Source organism: Anas acuta, chromosome 9 (genome assembly GCF_963932015.1).
Source record: "Anas acuta chromosome 9, bAnaAcu1.1, whole genome shotgun sequence".
Taxonomy (NCBI): domain Eukaryota; kingdom Metazoa; phylum Chordata; class Aves; order Anseriformes; family Anatidae; genus Anas; species Anas acuta.
The window spans coordinates 7,122,704-7,140,211 of record NC_088987.1 but is presented as its reverse complement, the minus strand read 5'-3'; the positions used below and the strand labels follow the sequence as shown (position 1 = coordinate 7,140,211).

Sequence of the window (17,508 nt, the reverse complement as noted above, 5' to 3'; positions counted from 1 at the left end):
GCCTTTGTTTTCTGTGTGCAATTCCGATATTCCCACTGGTTTAGATTAAATTAGCCTAAATCCAATCCCTAGCCTTAGCAAATCTAAACCTCAATATGGGTAAAAACATTTCAAATTTTTAATATGGGAATTGTCTTGCTGACTTGGGAACTTTGTGAGCTTTTGCAAGCAGTCATCTTGTTTTCTGTATGACCTCTGAAGATGTTCTTGCACATTCTGCTCTTCTCTTGCGTTCTTCTTTGCCCAAGATGTGTAGTTCACGGTTTAGCACCTTGGTTTCACGGTTCATTAAAAAATTGGCTCGTCCTTACTGTTTTTACTTGAGCAATTTTTTTTTTTTTTTTACACTTAACCTAAATTAGGACCAGGCCCTAAAACATCAGGGTCTTATGACTGCAGAACAGAACTGCTTTTTTCCAATGTAGGCAACTCCTTTCCACCCAAACCTCCAAAATTAATACTGCGTGAAATTAAACTTTGGTCCAAAATGCAGGAGGGAAAGATTTCTTTTTATGAAGATTTTCTGTTAGAATATCTTCTCATGCCAAGTGCAGAAGAAATATTTTTGAAACAACTTAGGGAGATCAGACTTGTTGTTTCAAACTACTAGATTTAAATACGTACATAATATTTTTAAGCTTGTCTTCCTTCTTTTATTAATCCTCCGAGGCAATTCTGTGATTTGATCTGGATTTACAAATAACTTCAGTTGAGAAAAGAAGTTGTTTTTCAGAGAAATATTTTATTCATAAAAAGGCTTGCTTGGCTCTCACAAGGTAGCATATAGGCCTGTGTAATTCCTTTCCGTGGGATGCGTTTAACCCCGGGTGATGAGCACGCTGTCAGCGCTTAATAACTCAGTGGAGAATGTGTCTGGAATGATGTTGTTGGGATCTCAGTGTATTTTGTACTTACCTGCAACAGACCCTTCCCTGAGGAAGCTGGGCTGCCTCGGGAGCTGGCTCCCTGCTGCAGGTTTCTCTTGTTGCCCAAAGTCCCTTTTCGTGCTCTCCGGTTGACAGCCCACGAAAAACACCTGCCAAGGAGCCCTGTATGACAGAAATGATCTTCAAACCTCAGGCTACCATAAACTGAGCAATAAGCATGCTCTTCGTTGCTGAACCAGGCTTCCTTTAAATTTCCTTACTGCCTCCTTATTGCTTATTACCCTCCCATAGAGATCAGGAGGTGGGGGAATGATATAATTTTTGGTAGTAAACTGGAGAAATGATGACCACGGGGTTCCCCATCCCTTAAGAACATTTTGCTGTGCTGCGTTGGAAGCTACGCTAACCCATAGGCCTGGCCAGCTGTACTTCAGAGCATGCAATTATATTAATTTTAATGACTGAAGAAATGAAGGATACTTGGACAGCTGAAGTTCTAATACAATACGTAAGACTGAATGAAAAAAATTAATTTTAAATGGTTTGCAGACATACAAAAGGTTCATTCGTTGCGTATAACATGCTCAGTAAAATAATATCCTTTAATGTGCTGAACTCTTCATGCTTTTCATGAGGCTGCATCTAATTGTGCTGCTCAGAGTTGACTAATTCTGCCACTGCTTTCCTTTGAGAGAAATAGCATTTCCAGACATGACTAACACTCTAAGTAGACATTAATTCTTAATTAATTCCGAATGAAAATTAAACTTCTGTACTGTATATATCAAACTGAATAGCATACAGAATATATACACTCAGGTCATTTATTTTGAAATTAATATTAAATGTTAGGGGGAAAAAAAACACCTTAAAATGATAGCAGCAGCCAAACCATTTACTAATATAAATATTGGGTTTCTGGTCATCTGTGTGTTAATGTTTTATAATAAGACTTTGTTTTTATTTATACTGCATGATAAAACCCAGCTTTTAGGAACATTTTGCATCTGAACATTAAGAATGAGCTCACAATCGTACCAATGTGAACGATCCTCTGCTATTTCTGTTTGCCAAGAATATGTAACCTAACAGCCTTTGGTTTTGGTTCACCTTAATTAAAGGAGGTGAGGAGGTTGTTCTCCACATAGGCGTTTCCAGGGGAGCTGAATTAAAGCTTTCTGGGGTGAAGCTGACCTTTTGCTCAAGCAGCAAGAAATCCTATTTTATGGGTTTTGTGGGCTCCTAGAGGTAACCCATCAGGCAGACTGTAGCCTGTCCTACAGCCGTGTTTTGTTGCGGTTGTGGTTACAGAATAGGCCGTAATAACCTGGGTTAGCAGACCCACATTTAGAGTGGGTCAGCTCGATACCGCACCTTCTTGTCCAAGCTGGATCTAGCTCTGTCAGCACTTGGGGCCTCAGGGATGTGGTTCATGAGAGCATCCTCCTTAGCATCAGGAGGACAGGTTTGGCAACCGGTATTTGACTGGGAGTCCTGGTCCCACTTGCCTGCTGAAAGCATTCGGTCAGCTTTAGGCCCATGCAATCTTTCAGCAGTAATTATGTGCTTATGGTCACTAAGAGGCAGTTAAACACTGTACAAGTATATTGGTACCTTCCTGCAGATAAAATTTCAAGTCAATAAATCCACTATGTTTTTATTCAGAACAACGACTATAAAGAGCAGAAATACCAAGAACACTTGGTGAATATTAATAGGAAAATATGTGTATGTCTCATTCGGATATAGTCCACAATGCGAGTGCCAAAACAATTGGTGGGACATCTTGATGTCTACTTCTGAGGAAAATCCAGCTTTATCAGCCCTGCGTGCCTTTGATCTTTGCATCAGAAGTGATAAGTAATGAATGCTGGAAGAGGCTCTGTGGGCATTTTACATACAGCAGAATATGAAAGGAAGCAGTGTCTTTGAAGGAAGGCACGAGTTCAATACAAATTGTTTGTTAACATGAGAAGGGGGTAAATTAGTTTAATTCAATATGTAATATAGTGAGAAAGGCCATGAAAACCAAATGAAAATTGCTGTGACAAATTATGCATATTGATGGTGTGGAAAGTGCCAGAAAAGGTGGAGCATGGGATCTTCAGGAAGGGGCTAGCTTCTCCAGAAGGTGAGAATAAAGAAACCATTCAGAGAATAGGCTAATAAGACGTTCAAAGACCCTGCAAAGACATGCTCAGAAATATTCCTTTTGAAGATCTGGAACTGAACCCAAATCCTACTGGGACGTTTTAGTGTGCAGGAGATTGAATTCATCATAAAGGTCATCCGTTTGCAGCTTTTGAGCATCAGACTGAGCAGCTGTTTTTCTCTTCAGTCTTTCTTTTTTTTTAATTTTTTTCTTTTATTGGAGGCTGGGACCTGGCATTATGTATCTCCTGGGCAGCAGTCACTGGACGTAGGTTTACCTGATCCTATGTGGTAACTAGAGATGAGTGATGTCCTCAAATGAAACCTAATGAAGAGCTCAGGAGGGGAACCTGGCCTGCTCAAAGGCCTTCCCACCTATTCCTTAAACACGGAACTACACAGAATTCAGCAGCTGTCTGCCTGCCAGCCTGGAGACAATACAATTCTTTCCAAGCCCCTGACCAATTTCTTGTTTGTCTCTGGAATTGGTTGTTCCTGCCTCTCGCATTCAGCCTGTTAGAATAAAGACAGATGAATTTAAAACTATAATTTCGATGCAGCTCTAGCTTCTCGGCTGGTAATCAGGACACAATGTACTGCTGAGGATGCACGCTGCATTATGCAACTCATTCCGCCTGTAATTATCCCCAACTCCCCCCTCTCGTAGCAGAAGAGCTACAGACACTGACGTGGCCGTTTCAGGTTGTGCAGCTCCTGCTGCTTGCTAACGGCCGAGGTAACAAACTGTATTCGTGGTGGCGAGCTGGGGTTCAGGGATATAAAGGTTGTTAAAATCCAAGTTAGTTTATTTTCAGGGTTCTCGTGAACATGTCAAAAATCTAATGTTTACAGCTCAGGAGCAGGATTCGTGCAGTCAGGCTCTTATAATGTTCCTGGGAGCGAGTGCTAAAATGCTTTAAACCTTCCCTTTCCTCCTGGCTCTTTGGCCAAAGTTGACCTAAGAGGTTGCTTGAAACATTAAATGGTTCCAATACCCATTTGATACAGGGTTGTTCGAGGTCAGCTGAGTGATGGATTAAAGGCAAGAGGGGAAGAAAGTTTTATGGGCTGCTAGTGGCAGTATGGAAAAGTAAGCGTATTTAGCAGGTATGGCCAGAAGAAAGTATTTGACTTCCAGGAGGAGATCCCAACCCCCAGCCACTGGGGCTGTTCCTGTAGCTGGGGGCAAACCATCAGAGCTGCCATAGTGTGACCTGCTTTGTCCTCCTGCCCATACCATATGCAGTTATCCTATCCATTGCTGTCCTGCTGGATTTCTTGCTGTCAACGTGCCAAGTTCATCAGCCTGCTGCTTGGGAAAAATTTCCTCCTTTCAACCCCAAACGTGGGTGCTGATGTTGGTGGAAGATGTATATAACATGTCCTAGGAACCAGGAGGTAACTTACTGTCCTTGAGAAGTTTTTGGATCAGGTAGTGATGATGGGTGTGGGGCTTCCTGCAACTTCTTAAATAAGCAAAATTAGTGCAGCCTTCCCCTGCACATAGTACTAATATGGGTAATCACATTTCTGTGTAATTTAGGCTCCACTAAATTCAGTTTGTTTTTCAAGACTCTGAAATATTCAACATTATTGATTTCCATTTTCTCCTACTGTATTTCCAAACTGTAAACCAGGAGATGTTGCCAAATTCTGTTCCTTCAGTCAGTACTGCTACAAGGACTCACTCTTGTTTCCTTAGCGCATGATGTCTGAGAATGCTGTTCCCCAGGCGGGAGGATCCTAGGAGCCACCTCCAAGGAGGTGGTCACTGCTTTATGGCAAAAGGCATTTTCCCACTGCCATCAGGTGGCAATTTTTATTTTAAAAGTGGATGGTCTGGGTGTGTTTGGGTCTAGGCTTCCCCCCCCCCCCCCCCCCCCATGGATTAAACAAAATATACAGTAACTGTAGCATGTGAAGCAAGGTTTCTTCTCATGGATTGTGAACCCTGTAACCTTGGGTTAGGTTCTGCTTTCATTTACATTTATTTAGATTTTGCATAATGACAATAGCTACCAGCTAATTCTCTGCTGAACGCAATCGAAGTTACACGAGTCAGGATGTTCTCAATGAGCCTTTTACCTTTCTGATACTGAATCAATTTGGCATTGTGAATGTCAAAAGCATTGATTAGCATGGCATTAGCTATGGTATTATAAGTAAATGAAACATGAATTTTTTACCTTAATTTGTGTTTAAAAAAAAATAAATGAATACCCGAAGCACAGTGCTATTAGATAATTAAGCTTAGTGAGAGACTTAAAACTTAAATTGTGGACTTTTACTCTGTTTTTTTATAACTAAAATGTGTAAAGGCTAGAAGGGAGAAAAGCAGTGTAACAGGATTATTTTTTTTAATGCAGTGAAGGTTCATTTGAAACATAAACGTTATTAGCAGTGGTTATTAACCAGAACATACCTGCTTTGATGGAGAAATAATTATTTTCAGGTAACCAAATATTAAGCAAATGATCACTCCATTAAATCATGATAAACATCAATAAAATATCACTTTGAAATTGTTAAGTGACAGGAGGAAACAAAGCATTACAACCTCCTGAAAGAGGTACGCTTCTCTGTTCTAAAAATAACTGCATTTTGGGATCAGGCTTTGGGTAGGTCTTGTGAGATAAGTGTTTACCTGCTTTTGGGTCTCAGATGCAACCAATGCCTTTGGCACTATGGGGCTGAACTTTACACACAAATGCAGATTGATCCAAAATTTCAGAAATTCAATGGAACTGTTTCATTGATTTCCAGCAATGTCTTCACCTGAATTTAATTTGCATGTAGTTGTTGAATTGTAGCCAATGGTACTTGACTGGTTATAGGAAAGGTGAGTTTCTCCCTTCATCTGCATGAGGTTGCTATCTGTACACTGCCAAGAGAATTTCTAAAGTAAGTGAGACAAAAGAAGACAACTCAGAAACCTAGGCTTGGCTGTCTTGCTTTGAATATTTACAATGGCAAAAAGATAAAAGTGACTCTTAACACCCCTCCATGGCAGGGGGGCTGGAATTAAATGATCTTTAAGGTCCCTTCCAACCCATTCCATGAATGACAGAAGCGTTGCTGTGCTGCCTTAAAAAAAAAAAAAAAAAAAAAAAAAAACAAACACAAAATCTACCATATAGAAACCAAACCTGCAAGGACTGTTTACCTATGAACCCTGTATGGGCTCCCCTCCATAAACTCCTCCTCTGGGTATAATTATGGTATTTGACTTTTAAATCTCTACATGTGCCAGCATGATGATGACTGGAGTAATAATTGAAAAGTCTGATGTTACCTAGCAATGATGCAGTTTGTGCTTTACCGCTGTGTTCTGATGTTATGCCTAATAAAAGATGACAAGACTTGCTTTAAGTCTTAATCCATCAGCAGCACTATAATCTACTCAGGTGAGCTGTATTTTCCTTCTTGCACAGATAAATGGCATAAAAATTGGTTCATTTGGAGAAACTCGTTCTGGGAACAATTACTATGTATACTGGTTTGTTTTTGTCCTCTGTATCTGGCCTAGTTTCAAAAAAAACTTATTCAGTGAGCAATTTCAGGTTGCCATAATTAGGAAGGATTGCTCTTTGAAGAGAGAGGGAGGTCACCTTTCTTCTTGCTGAGAGGCAAGTGCATGTCAGGGCCCAGGGGACCAGCCATGGTTTCCATGGACAGGTTTGATCTCTGCATGGACCCATCTCCTGGGATGAGGTGCAGGGCACTTGTGGTTTTTCATCCCCATTCCTTGCTATTTTGGTGGTAAACCCTCCAGGGCAAAGACTGCCCTTCCCATGTGCATGCGAGGCAAACAAGTACCAGCAGCCAGAGGTTTGTGAATGATGGTCACTTATTTCTGGCTGGTGGTGCCAAGGTACTGAGTGGAGAGCAAAGCCCGTTGCTACCTGAAAAGCTGACTGCCTTCCAGCAGAGATGGCTTAAGGCTTCGTGGCAGCCCTGAACTTTGCTGCCCGAAAGCAGGTAAAGGGGAGGGAAGGGGAAAAGGGACAGTGTGGCAAGTAAGGGCCGATCATGGTGCTCCCTGAGGAACCCCTGCTCCTCCTCCAGCATAAGTGATGGGTTGAGATGCTCTGGTCTCGATCTGCCGATGCAGCAGTAGTATGAAACTTGGTTTTGTGCACAGAAACATACCCATAGCTTGTAAATCTGATGCAGGGCAGAACACCTGTCTTCCTTTCCCCCAAAAACTGTTGTGCTGGTTGGAAAACCACAAACACCTGGGGAAACCAGACAGCCCGTTACATCGGAGCTTAGCCATGGGTGGCATCACCTCTTAAAGCTATGGAGAGTAACTTCGTGTTACCAACAAGGCCTAGCCATTGTCCAGCTACAGCTCCTGCTGTCGGCTTCCTGAACTAAAGATTGAATTTTAGAGATGTATACGAAAAGTGAATTATTTTTCCAAACGTTAAGCTTGAAGTATCTGCTTGTTTGACCTTCAGCTCAGTCAGAACTGGCGTGAAGTCAACCTCCTGCTAAATGAATACAGCCTATTGATTTCAGGCAGACTTACACCAGTTTGAATATGTTTAAAAGGCATTCCTTCAGCTTTCTGAAGCTTATAAATCAAAGAATTGTAAGGCTGTTGGGTGTGGGTTACCTGGACAAGATATTGCAAATAAAAGTCCTTTGTGTGGATGTTTCTTAGCAGATAATATTTTTCATGTGGTAAGGTCAGATCCTGGGTTAGAAGCCTAATCCACATGGCTGTCTGGGCTGTCAGTTAATATTTTTATTTCAGTTTTCACTTCTGTGTTTTTTTTTTTTTTTTTTTTAGAGTAGAACCAGTCAAGACTTTTTGACTAAAAAGCAAAAATACAAAAGTTTCAAGTGCGCTTCAGTCAGTTGGGTTAAAAATAAATAAATAAATAAAAAATCACATCTAAAAAATATAATTGAAGATTTTATTCTTGTAATTTCTTTGTGGAAAAAATATTGTTTTTCTGACCTACTCTTTTGAGCATAGGATCTTTGCGTGGCATTCCACTTTCCTAGAAGTGACTGAGTTTCAGTGGCAAAAAGATATATTAAGCATTCAGGATACTCTTGAGTTGTGCCTGGTCTCATATATAGTTACCGGGGCTGGCAGGTTAGAGTAAGCTGAGTGGTATTAAGGTCAGTATGTGGTAACTGAGAACATGATCCAACAGCTGTCAAACGCATCTTTTTCGTTTGGTGGGGGGAATGGGGCTCCTGCTGAATTCAGTGAGGTTTCCAACTATGATGTGATAGCGGTAGTTACATACTTAGCCTATTTAATCTTCTTGTATTTTTAGTATAATACTTCCCCTCTTGAACGCACCCATAAAATCTACTTGTTCTCTCTCTCCATTTCAATATATGGCTTTAATTTTTAATCTTTTCTCCAATGACTCCCTTTTAAATTGAAACCAGACATTATTGTGTGTATTTATTTCATGCCTTTGGTGATCTTTGAAGACTCAGTAAGAATTACATTCTGTGCTTCTCTTTTCCTCTTACTTTTAATCTATCACTCTATGGTCAGTCATTCTTCACAACCATTACTACAACCCTTTCTTGTCAATTTGTCCTGAACACGAGGTGACTTATTCAATTATCCCTCTTCCGATTCAAGTTTTCTCATCCACGTAATCAAGACAAGCTGACCAGCAGATGGGAAATAGCTACCTCCACGACTTCAACACAGACTTTTCTCTTTGTCCCTTCACTACCTGGAAGGCTGTAACTAAACGAGTGTGAAATCCTCAAAAAATTGTCCAAAAAACTGTCTGTAACTGATAACAGCTTTGTTTCCTCTTTGTCATTTGCAGGTATTTATGTTCTCCCATGGCAACACAGATCTGCTGGTCACGAAACACCTACAGATGTCATTCTGAAACTGCCCAGCCTTTAAGATGGCTGTAAACTCCACGTTGGACAATTTTCAGCACCGTTTCCAGAATGTTCAAGTAAGTCTGCTTGATTTTTTTCTTCTTTTAATGATTCTGGTATCTTCTAATCATTTACTCTATTTGATTTTTTCATGTCTTATAATAAAATGTGTGCTCACCATTGGAATTTAAGAACTCAAAGAAATGCTTAAATTGTGTTTAATAAGGTATTCATTGAACGGCATGTTTTCCAAATGGTACAAGATTATTTTAAAAGCTTAATGATGTTTGTTGGCCAAGTAATTAGTACATTATGCTGTGGGAGCTCAATAAAATTCATAGCCAATGTTATTTAATATATGGCAGCCAACCACTATTTTAGTTGTATCGAACTGCTGGGATTGTACTGCTTAGAGGCCAGCAATGGCTGCGAGGCTGGAAATGTGGCGTTCATGGTTCGGTTCATTTAATGAGGCATTGAAAACGTTCAGAGATGACACTGAACACCTTTCTGAAATGCAGCCATTGGCTGGTCAGCTTGGAGAAGTGTGAATTGGTTTCAGAGTGGGACTTAACAGTGTAAAAGATACTGTGAAAATAATACCTCTTCATTTTGGCTGAAGAGCTCCAGTGTGGAAAAAGTAACTCTGGTCTTGATCTTCTTGGAAGAGCCATGTAATAGTGAAGATCTGTCTTGTTTGGAAGGAACATGATTTCGGGACACGAGTGGAAGATTAGATCACTTAATTAAACACTCTGCTGATAAGAGTAGAAATGCATTGCTCCAGTGTGTTGTAAGCTTCGAAAGTTAAGCTCTGAGCATTAATATAGAACATGTTTAAATATGAACTGTGGCCTGGCAGGATGAACAGGAGGATGTGTGTGGTATGGCTTTGGTATGGTATTGTGTTTGGGCACAAAATGGTATTTTCTAAAACGCTACTTGGAATCCATAGCCTCTCTGTAAAAGATGATTTAAGCACATGATCTCTAAGTGTATTGACTCTTAAATGAAGCCTGACCTCTGAGTGCTTGAAGGGCAGCTTTGCAAAGGAACTCAAAATGTTGATTTTTAACTTTGGGAATATGTAACTGGACAGAATGCCTACTTCTGTTGAATTCATATTATTTCCCTCTAAATTGCACTTGCTGTTCTCCTTAGATTGATATGTAGTAGGCAACTTTACTATTTTGGTCAAACTTCTTCCCAATGTAAGGGCATGCTCTTAACACAGTTGTACCCAAAAAAAGATGTGACATTTTGCTTTTCTTTCTAGAAAAGAAAGGGGTGGGGGAATCAACCACCCTTAGATTGCCTGTTTTGTACTCTTTAATCTCTGCATTTTAAGACACACAGCGAGTATAAGATTCTTAAATGTCCTCATTACTCTGTGTTTGTCAGCTTGAACAGTCTCTGCCATTAGCTTCTAAATGATTCCAGTCTTTCTATAACTGACTGGAGTGTTCCTCATTTACTGTTCCCCAGGCTTTAACACCATCAACTTATAAGCACTTCTTAATTTGCTTCCTGTTCTAATGTTTTTGTGTTCTGACTAGTTTTCTCCCTCTGTTCTGCTTCTTGCAATTTTGCAGGTATTTACTATTGACCTTGAATTAGTTTTTTTATTTAAAACAAACAGTGTAATTCTCAATTAAAAGAACCTGGGCAGTCTTCATGATATCATTGTACAATTAAGCGATATGTGACTGTTGCAGACATAGCACTTTCTGCCATCCTCTGCTTCCAAACTTCTGACATGTGAGGCACAAATAAAGTAACATCCTTCCAGCACCAGCCACCCCAATCCTTGCAGCCACTGCACTGCTGGCTTGTTTCTAGTGTTTTCACAGAATAGCCATTTAATACTGTCTACAGTAGTCTGGGCTTTCAAGAGATCAGTTATCAGCAGTCGTCTGACAAGGATTTTAGGCTGATACTTAAGTTCCTGCTGGCACTGTCAGCAATTCAACAGCAAGCATAGGGATGCTGTTGAAGACCACTTACCAAAACTAGCCTGGTACCCCGGGTATCAAGCTGCCAAGCAGCTGCCATCGCTCCTGGACCAGGCTCATCTCGTGGTGTAACAGATGCTGTTATCAAGATGGTTGATGTGGACGCCTGTTTGTATCCCTCCTTGGGTCTTTCATAATCTCTGGGAAGGAAAGCTCTCCGTAGGTCAGCAAATCTCTACTAAACCCTGATGAGCAATATTTTCCTACACTCGTAGCTGGATCCTGTTGCTGGCAGATAAAATCTTGCCAGTGCTAGAAAGATAAAGGTGAGCTTCAGGAAGTGCCTCACTGAAGGATCAGTGGTATTTATCCACCATAAAAATGGGTGTTGAGCTTGGAATGGGGTGTATCGGGGTTAAAGAGGAAAGGACGCTGGGGACTAGAACTGCTGCTCACCTGCATCTGGTGGGAACAGCAGAGGAGGGTGGAAATCTGCCTATGGAGGCAGGAGTCAACCTTTGACTGCTGGGTGACAGAAAGGGCTCTTCTAGTTTAAACTCTCCTAAATCTCAGCAGGCTGCAAACATGACAATGAGTTTGTTTAGCTATTAAGCTGGGCTGGTTTTGTGTTGCTATGGTGGTACCATTGATTGCATTAGGAACAGGAGATGTTACAGAAGCTAAACAGAGAGACAAGCCCTTGTTCCACAGAGGGATGAAGGTAACAAGGGATCATGGCAGGAGAGAGGGTGGGAACTGCTGAGGACAGTGCAACTGAACAGCAGAACTGTCAGCTCTTCAGCTGCATTTAGCTGCTTAATTAACCGGGTGCCGGTGATTATATCCGTTACAGCAGAAGATGTTTCCATAGTTTTCCTCTTTTCACTTAGCATAACTTTTTGGAACAGCAAACTCTGAGCCTCCCAAAACAGAGCACGTTGCATTATTCCTGATGATCATGCAACAATCAATATTATGTTGTACCAGTTTAAGGTTTTTACTTCTTGTAAAACTACACAGGAAAAAAAAATACAACAAAAGAAGTCCAACAAACTTTTTCCAGACCAAAGTAAAAAAAGAAAAAAAGTGGTGAGGATTTTTTTTTCCAAATAAGCCCTGGAACCATTTATCTGCAGGGAAGATACATAGCACACCAAGCTGTGAGTAGTGGCACTGTCCACTAATTCTTAAGTGAGCACAGTTTGTTGACAACCTTCTGATTAAACTTTCCTTCTTCCTTCCTTTCAGACCAATTTAAATCAAAATATCGACAGAAACAATTTCTGTGAGGAAAGTGGAAGAGTTCATAGGGTGGTTGAAGTTGCATAGCCTTTCCCATTAATGTGCCTGGGTGTTCATTCAATTTATGTATTATTTATCTTGCCCCTGAGGTGTAACATGAATAACGTAAGGCACTCCTACTAGGCTTCTTGCATGTTGTGAAGAAGCAATATTCAAAATAGAACCAAGTTGCACACAGCAATTTACTGTGACAAGTTCACTGTTATAATTGTACACAAAATGCTGTCAAAATAAGCGTGCGTTTCTTTTATGGAAAAGCTGCTCAGAGGATAGAGTTGTGTTTCCAGCTCTAGCAAAGAGCTTTTCTTTGCCCTTAGGCTAATCGCTTCAGCTATCTCTGCCTCCATTTTCACTCTCATCTTTCTCTCCTTTAATATTTTGGCCAAACACAGCGGTGCTGGGACTCTTTGCTTGTGCTTATACCCACACCATGACCCTACTGCCTTCAGCCTTTGCTGTGACCCCTTGGCACAGCAAATGGGAACAGCCAGCACTCACATCTCTCCTTGCAGTGGGGCTGCAGGACTGCTGACAACCTGTATCTGTTGAGGTGTCAGCCTCTCTGTGACACAGAAATCAGCATCTCTGCAGGGTGAAGCGGTGCCCCCACCCGTTATCACCTCCAGGCCAGGGTGTGTAAAGCAGGTACGCAGCGACATTGTGGGAATTAACTGCCCACTGGAAAAGGGCCATGAAGGGATGTGCCTTCATGCTCTCGTGGAGCCAGCTGATGGGAGCAGGGCTGCATAAGATGAATTGAAAGCTAGCAGTGCCATGAGCAAAGCAATAAACATCACTGCTGATTTTGGTGGGCCTGCTGCCCTCGCTCTGACCAGTGACCCGTGCAGGAGCAGGTCTCTTTGCTGGCTCGTCCTCCAGAGGGCTCCTTGTGAGCCAGTGCCAGAGGAAAGTATTGCACAGCACTGACATCACAGCTGGAAAAGGGAAAATGCTGCTTTTTGTGAACAAGCCAAGGATTTGAAAGAGACAGGGCAAGGACATGCAGTAAGCTGAACGCTGCAATTTCTCCTTGCTGGTAACCAGAGGTATGACACAATCCCTGGGCTGAGTAGTGCTCCTGGTCATGCACAAGTATCTCTACCAGAAGAAATGAGGTTACTGCAGATTTATGCCAGTGTTCCCAGGAGATTACTGTGTTTTGAAAAAAATCTTTGGAAACCATCACTGCAATGCCAGTGAGCTCATAAAAAGGATAAAATGTAAATATTATTGAGGCCTAACACAGCACAGACATCAGGATGATATTAAAGGAGTTTTTATCAGTAGCCTATCCAAAGATTTATATCCGTTGATCAATGTCTTTGCTAAATTAAATACATCAAATCTTTACTTGAGACATAACAAAAAGTCACGAACAATATCAGCATTCAGGCAGCCTCCGTGGCGTTCAGCATGACAAACTGCGTAGGAAGCTCGTTGTCAGAGCCCTGTGATAGTGGAGATGGCTCCCTTCAGAGCACAGAGATATTACTTATCTTTCTTAAAGGCTGAAAGGCTGCTAAAAAGAACAATCCCTTATATATTTTGTATTTGCATTAGAGGCACCAGCACGGCAGTTAAGTGCCTGAGGTTTTGTGTCTGTTGCTCCTCCTAGGCTACGTGGGAGCGCTCCAACCTCCCTCCTCCAAGACAGGAACAGAAACCCGAGTTCACTGTTTAACATGGTGACATTCACAAATTGTAGGGAGCATTTTCTAAGCCAGCTAAGTTCAGGATCTGTCCTAGGTTTACTACAAATGGCTAAATTTAACCCATGGAAGCATTCTCTGTCCAGAAGCGCAGACCTGAATGTGTGCCTCTCTTCTATCCTACAGTAGCTGACAAAAAGGGGAAACCTGGTCACTTTGGGATGATGTACGAAAGAAAAAACAGACTCCCAAATGTTTCTAGTGTTTATTTTGTTTACTTTGTATGCTTGGAGATTAGAGAGCTTCTAAAAGCACAGGGATCAATGTAATAACTTATGAAAATAATCAAGATGTTTGTTCTGCTGATTTTACTGGGGAACCGATACCTTTGTGTCTATATGCATAGGGACGGGTGTTGCAAGATGTGCGCCTCGCTAAGCAAGTGCTGTGGTTGTGTGGGACAGGTGTGTACCTGAGATGAGACACATCCACATGGTGCTTGGAGAAGCCAGGTACGTGACCAGCAGCATTTAGCACATCCATGGCAGGCCCTGCACTCAGCGTGGGCCTGGGCCCTTCTGCAGAGCCTCGGTGTGTTGGTGACTGGACACCTGAGGCCAGTGGGGTTAAGTCTGAGCATAACAAGCTGAGAGGCCTCATCACCAAATGAACCTGGAGGCTATCTCCACGCCAGAGTTAGTGCAGGAGAAGATACCAGTACAGGCATTATTCTGAGTTGTGATTCAGGAGCATTACTCAAAGCTGCAACGTGGAACGCACCTGGAACCAGACTCCAGAGGGACTGCAGGGTTGTCAGCATCGTCAGGGCTGTTACTTCATATTTATCCAGTGTCGTTGCTCAAGGTCTGTGGAGTGTACCCATTGAATCAGAAAGATAGCAGCAGAAGAGAATAACAGGGGAAAGAGCACCGTGTGCTCTGCCAACCTGCAGCTGTGACCTTCCTGTTTACTATATATATATATATTTTTACATTTGTTAGAGGAATGAAGCAGCAAATCACCAACAATAACAGAAAAATCAATACCCGCCTCTGCTTCTTTTGTGAGATCTGGAACACGGCCTCAATCTGTCAGACTGAATTACAGGGGCTGTGGGTGTCAGCGAGGGCTCAAGCGAGCCGGCGTGCCGCGCTGCTCATTGATAAAAGGCTGAGGTCTGTACGAGTGCCACCAGCACCGCCACCTCCAGGAGGTGTGGAGGGACCACTGACCTTTCAGACGAAAGGCGGGTCATGGAGCAGTGGATATGCTTGCTTGCACTTTGCATGTAAGATTGCACTAATCTCTGGAATAAAAAGGGTAAACAGTTTGACAAATACAAGCCTCTGGGGCATTACCTTGCTAATGGATATTAAATCAGATGGCTGTATTTGGATGGAAGGTGATATATCAACACAGGAATGTCATCCTAAAATAGGCCATTGATCCACTAGCTGAGAATCCAGTCTTTGACAAAGGTCAATGCATCAGAGAGAGGAGCAACCTCTTCCAAACTCATCATTTTCCAAGGCAACAATAAAAGGCTGTATCAGTATAAAGAAGAAAGCTTCTTCTTGACTCCAGATGGTAATTAGTTTATACCCTGGAGCATGAAGATTAACATCCCTTATCGCTTTTAATTTTGCCAGTGGACCATAGGCTACTGCAATGAGCTTTTGAATCTTTGAGTAATATACCCTGCGATTTTTTTGGCTTACAGAAAGGAGCTGGTGCAGAAGTCCAGCATGGTCTTTGTGTTGTGCCACTGCTATTTCTGCAAAGAGACCAGGCAGGACAGCAGCTTATGCCAGTGGAGGAAGAGGGTTGTGACCAGCAGCGTTGTCAAGGGAGCAGAGTGGAGCTTGGGCTGTGTGCCTGGCAAACATTGGCCCTGCTTCTAGAGCCACCCGGCTGTGTCCTGGCAGGCAGGGGCTCAGCACCCAGCTTCCCCATCTCCCTTGCCCAGGCTGGGGCAGGCAGTGCCAGCTCAGTGCCTCTTGGGCTGTTGTTGCTGATGTGCCCCTGCTCAGCAAGGCACTGCTGAATTGCCCCAGATATCATTCGTGTTGTGGGATAGAGCTGCCCATCCTATTCCAGAAATCCCCCCCAGATTTCTGAAGGTCTTCAGCTGCTTGACTCTGCAACTCACTCCTCCTTCTTTGGCCTCTCCCTCTTTGTCAGTAGCTTTCTTGTCTCCATCTACTTCTCAAGGATCCTTTTCTAAGCCTCCTTTTATGAGCGTTGTTAAGCCTAATCCGGACAGAAAACAACCAACAGCTCCCATAAGAGCCATGTATAGACCAATTCCTCCTGTTTCATCTTTTGCTTTCAACTAAAATGTTCTCTTACTACTTTATTTCAAAATGTGCTTTGAGGGCATGAATACGGCAGGATTCCACACTTTAAAAAAAAAAAAAAGTCATTCTTCCTGAGCTCTGAGTAGGCAGCAGTTAATTTCACAGGCTGGTTATAAACTATGTTCAATAGGAAAAGTCCTTCCTTTAATCCATATCAGACTTTGCAGCCTTTCTAATTTCACGAAATGTCCTTATTCTTGCCCTGTTCTGTAGGTAGAATAGGAAAATCCAAGGGGCTTTCATTGCCTTGTTCGTTATTTCGTATGCCTTTGTCATTCTACATCTATGCAGCAATGAAATATCGTTAATAAGGGAGCAGAAGCCTTTTGTTGAGAAGTGGAGCCGATCGCAATAGACACGTAACTAATAATACGTGGTTAAGATGGATCGTGATTTGGACCAAGGCTAGCTTCTGAGCAAGCAGCGAGGAGCGTACTGTTTTTCCTGATGAAAAGAGCCAATGCCATAAAGGGAGCGAAATAAAGATGAACATCCATCCGCCAAGAGAAAAATGTCCCTCTTTTTGAGATTGTATTCACTTCTATGCCCAGTGCCCTCCTTTTTTTTTTTTTTTATTTGCCTTTCTTGTTTCAATTCTCAGTGTAGCTGCAAGTGTCGTGTGAAGGCTTATTCTTGCAGTATCCTCATTTTCAAGACTCTTACGGTGGCAAAGTACAAAAGCCTTGATGATTTCACATAGTCAATGGATCTAGACATGTCTCTGAACTTTTCTGTCTGAACCAGACCTAAATTTGCAACCTTCGTTACTGACCTCATTCAGCTTCCCATGAAGTCAGCTGGAATCCTGCCATTTAAGTCAGCGTGACCACGCAGAGGCTCATAGACCTGTCATAGCCCTGCGTAGGTTTGTACTGACTTGCTTTTTGGGTAGCATCATTAGAAAGGTTTCCTCACAGCCCCAGAGAGGCAACGACAAGCAATAGGTATTTACAGCAATACTTTACAAAAGAGATCATACATCCTGTGAGTGTTTGGATTTTCACAGAGGGCTATGGTTAAAAGCCAAGAGCTGTACTTCAGGAAATATGAATTTATAGTTTCTACCCCAAGATCTCAAAATCATGGCGCAGCTGGGGCTGAAGTTGGAAGTTAGATTACACTGCTGTCTGAAACCCAGTACAATAGGCCTTCAGTCAGAGGGAGATACGGGCATCTACAGATGTTATCCCGTGGATATATGGGCATCTACAGCAAACAAGGAACTCTCAAATCTAACTAGAACTGAAATTCCTATTTGAAACCTGCATTTCTTGTGGGAAAGTCAGAAAACAGGCTGCTATGAAGTGTTGGGGAAACTCCTGCTTAACCAGAGGCCAGG

General features: G+C 42.2%; 1 long non-coding RNA gene across 1 annotated transcript in view; it reads left to right on the top strand.

Moving 5' to 3' along the window:
- Positions 1-17,508, top strand: part of LOC137861123 (uncharacterized) — a 183,461-nt gene that overhangs the window by 11,526 nt on the left and 154,427 nt on the right. The window contains exon 2 of the long non-coding RNA XR_011099398.1: positions 8,849-8,986. This is a non-coding gene — a long non-coding RNA (uncharacterized lncRNA). The remainder of the gene's footprint in view (positions 1-8,848; positions 8,987-17,508) is intronic.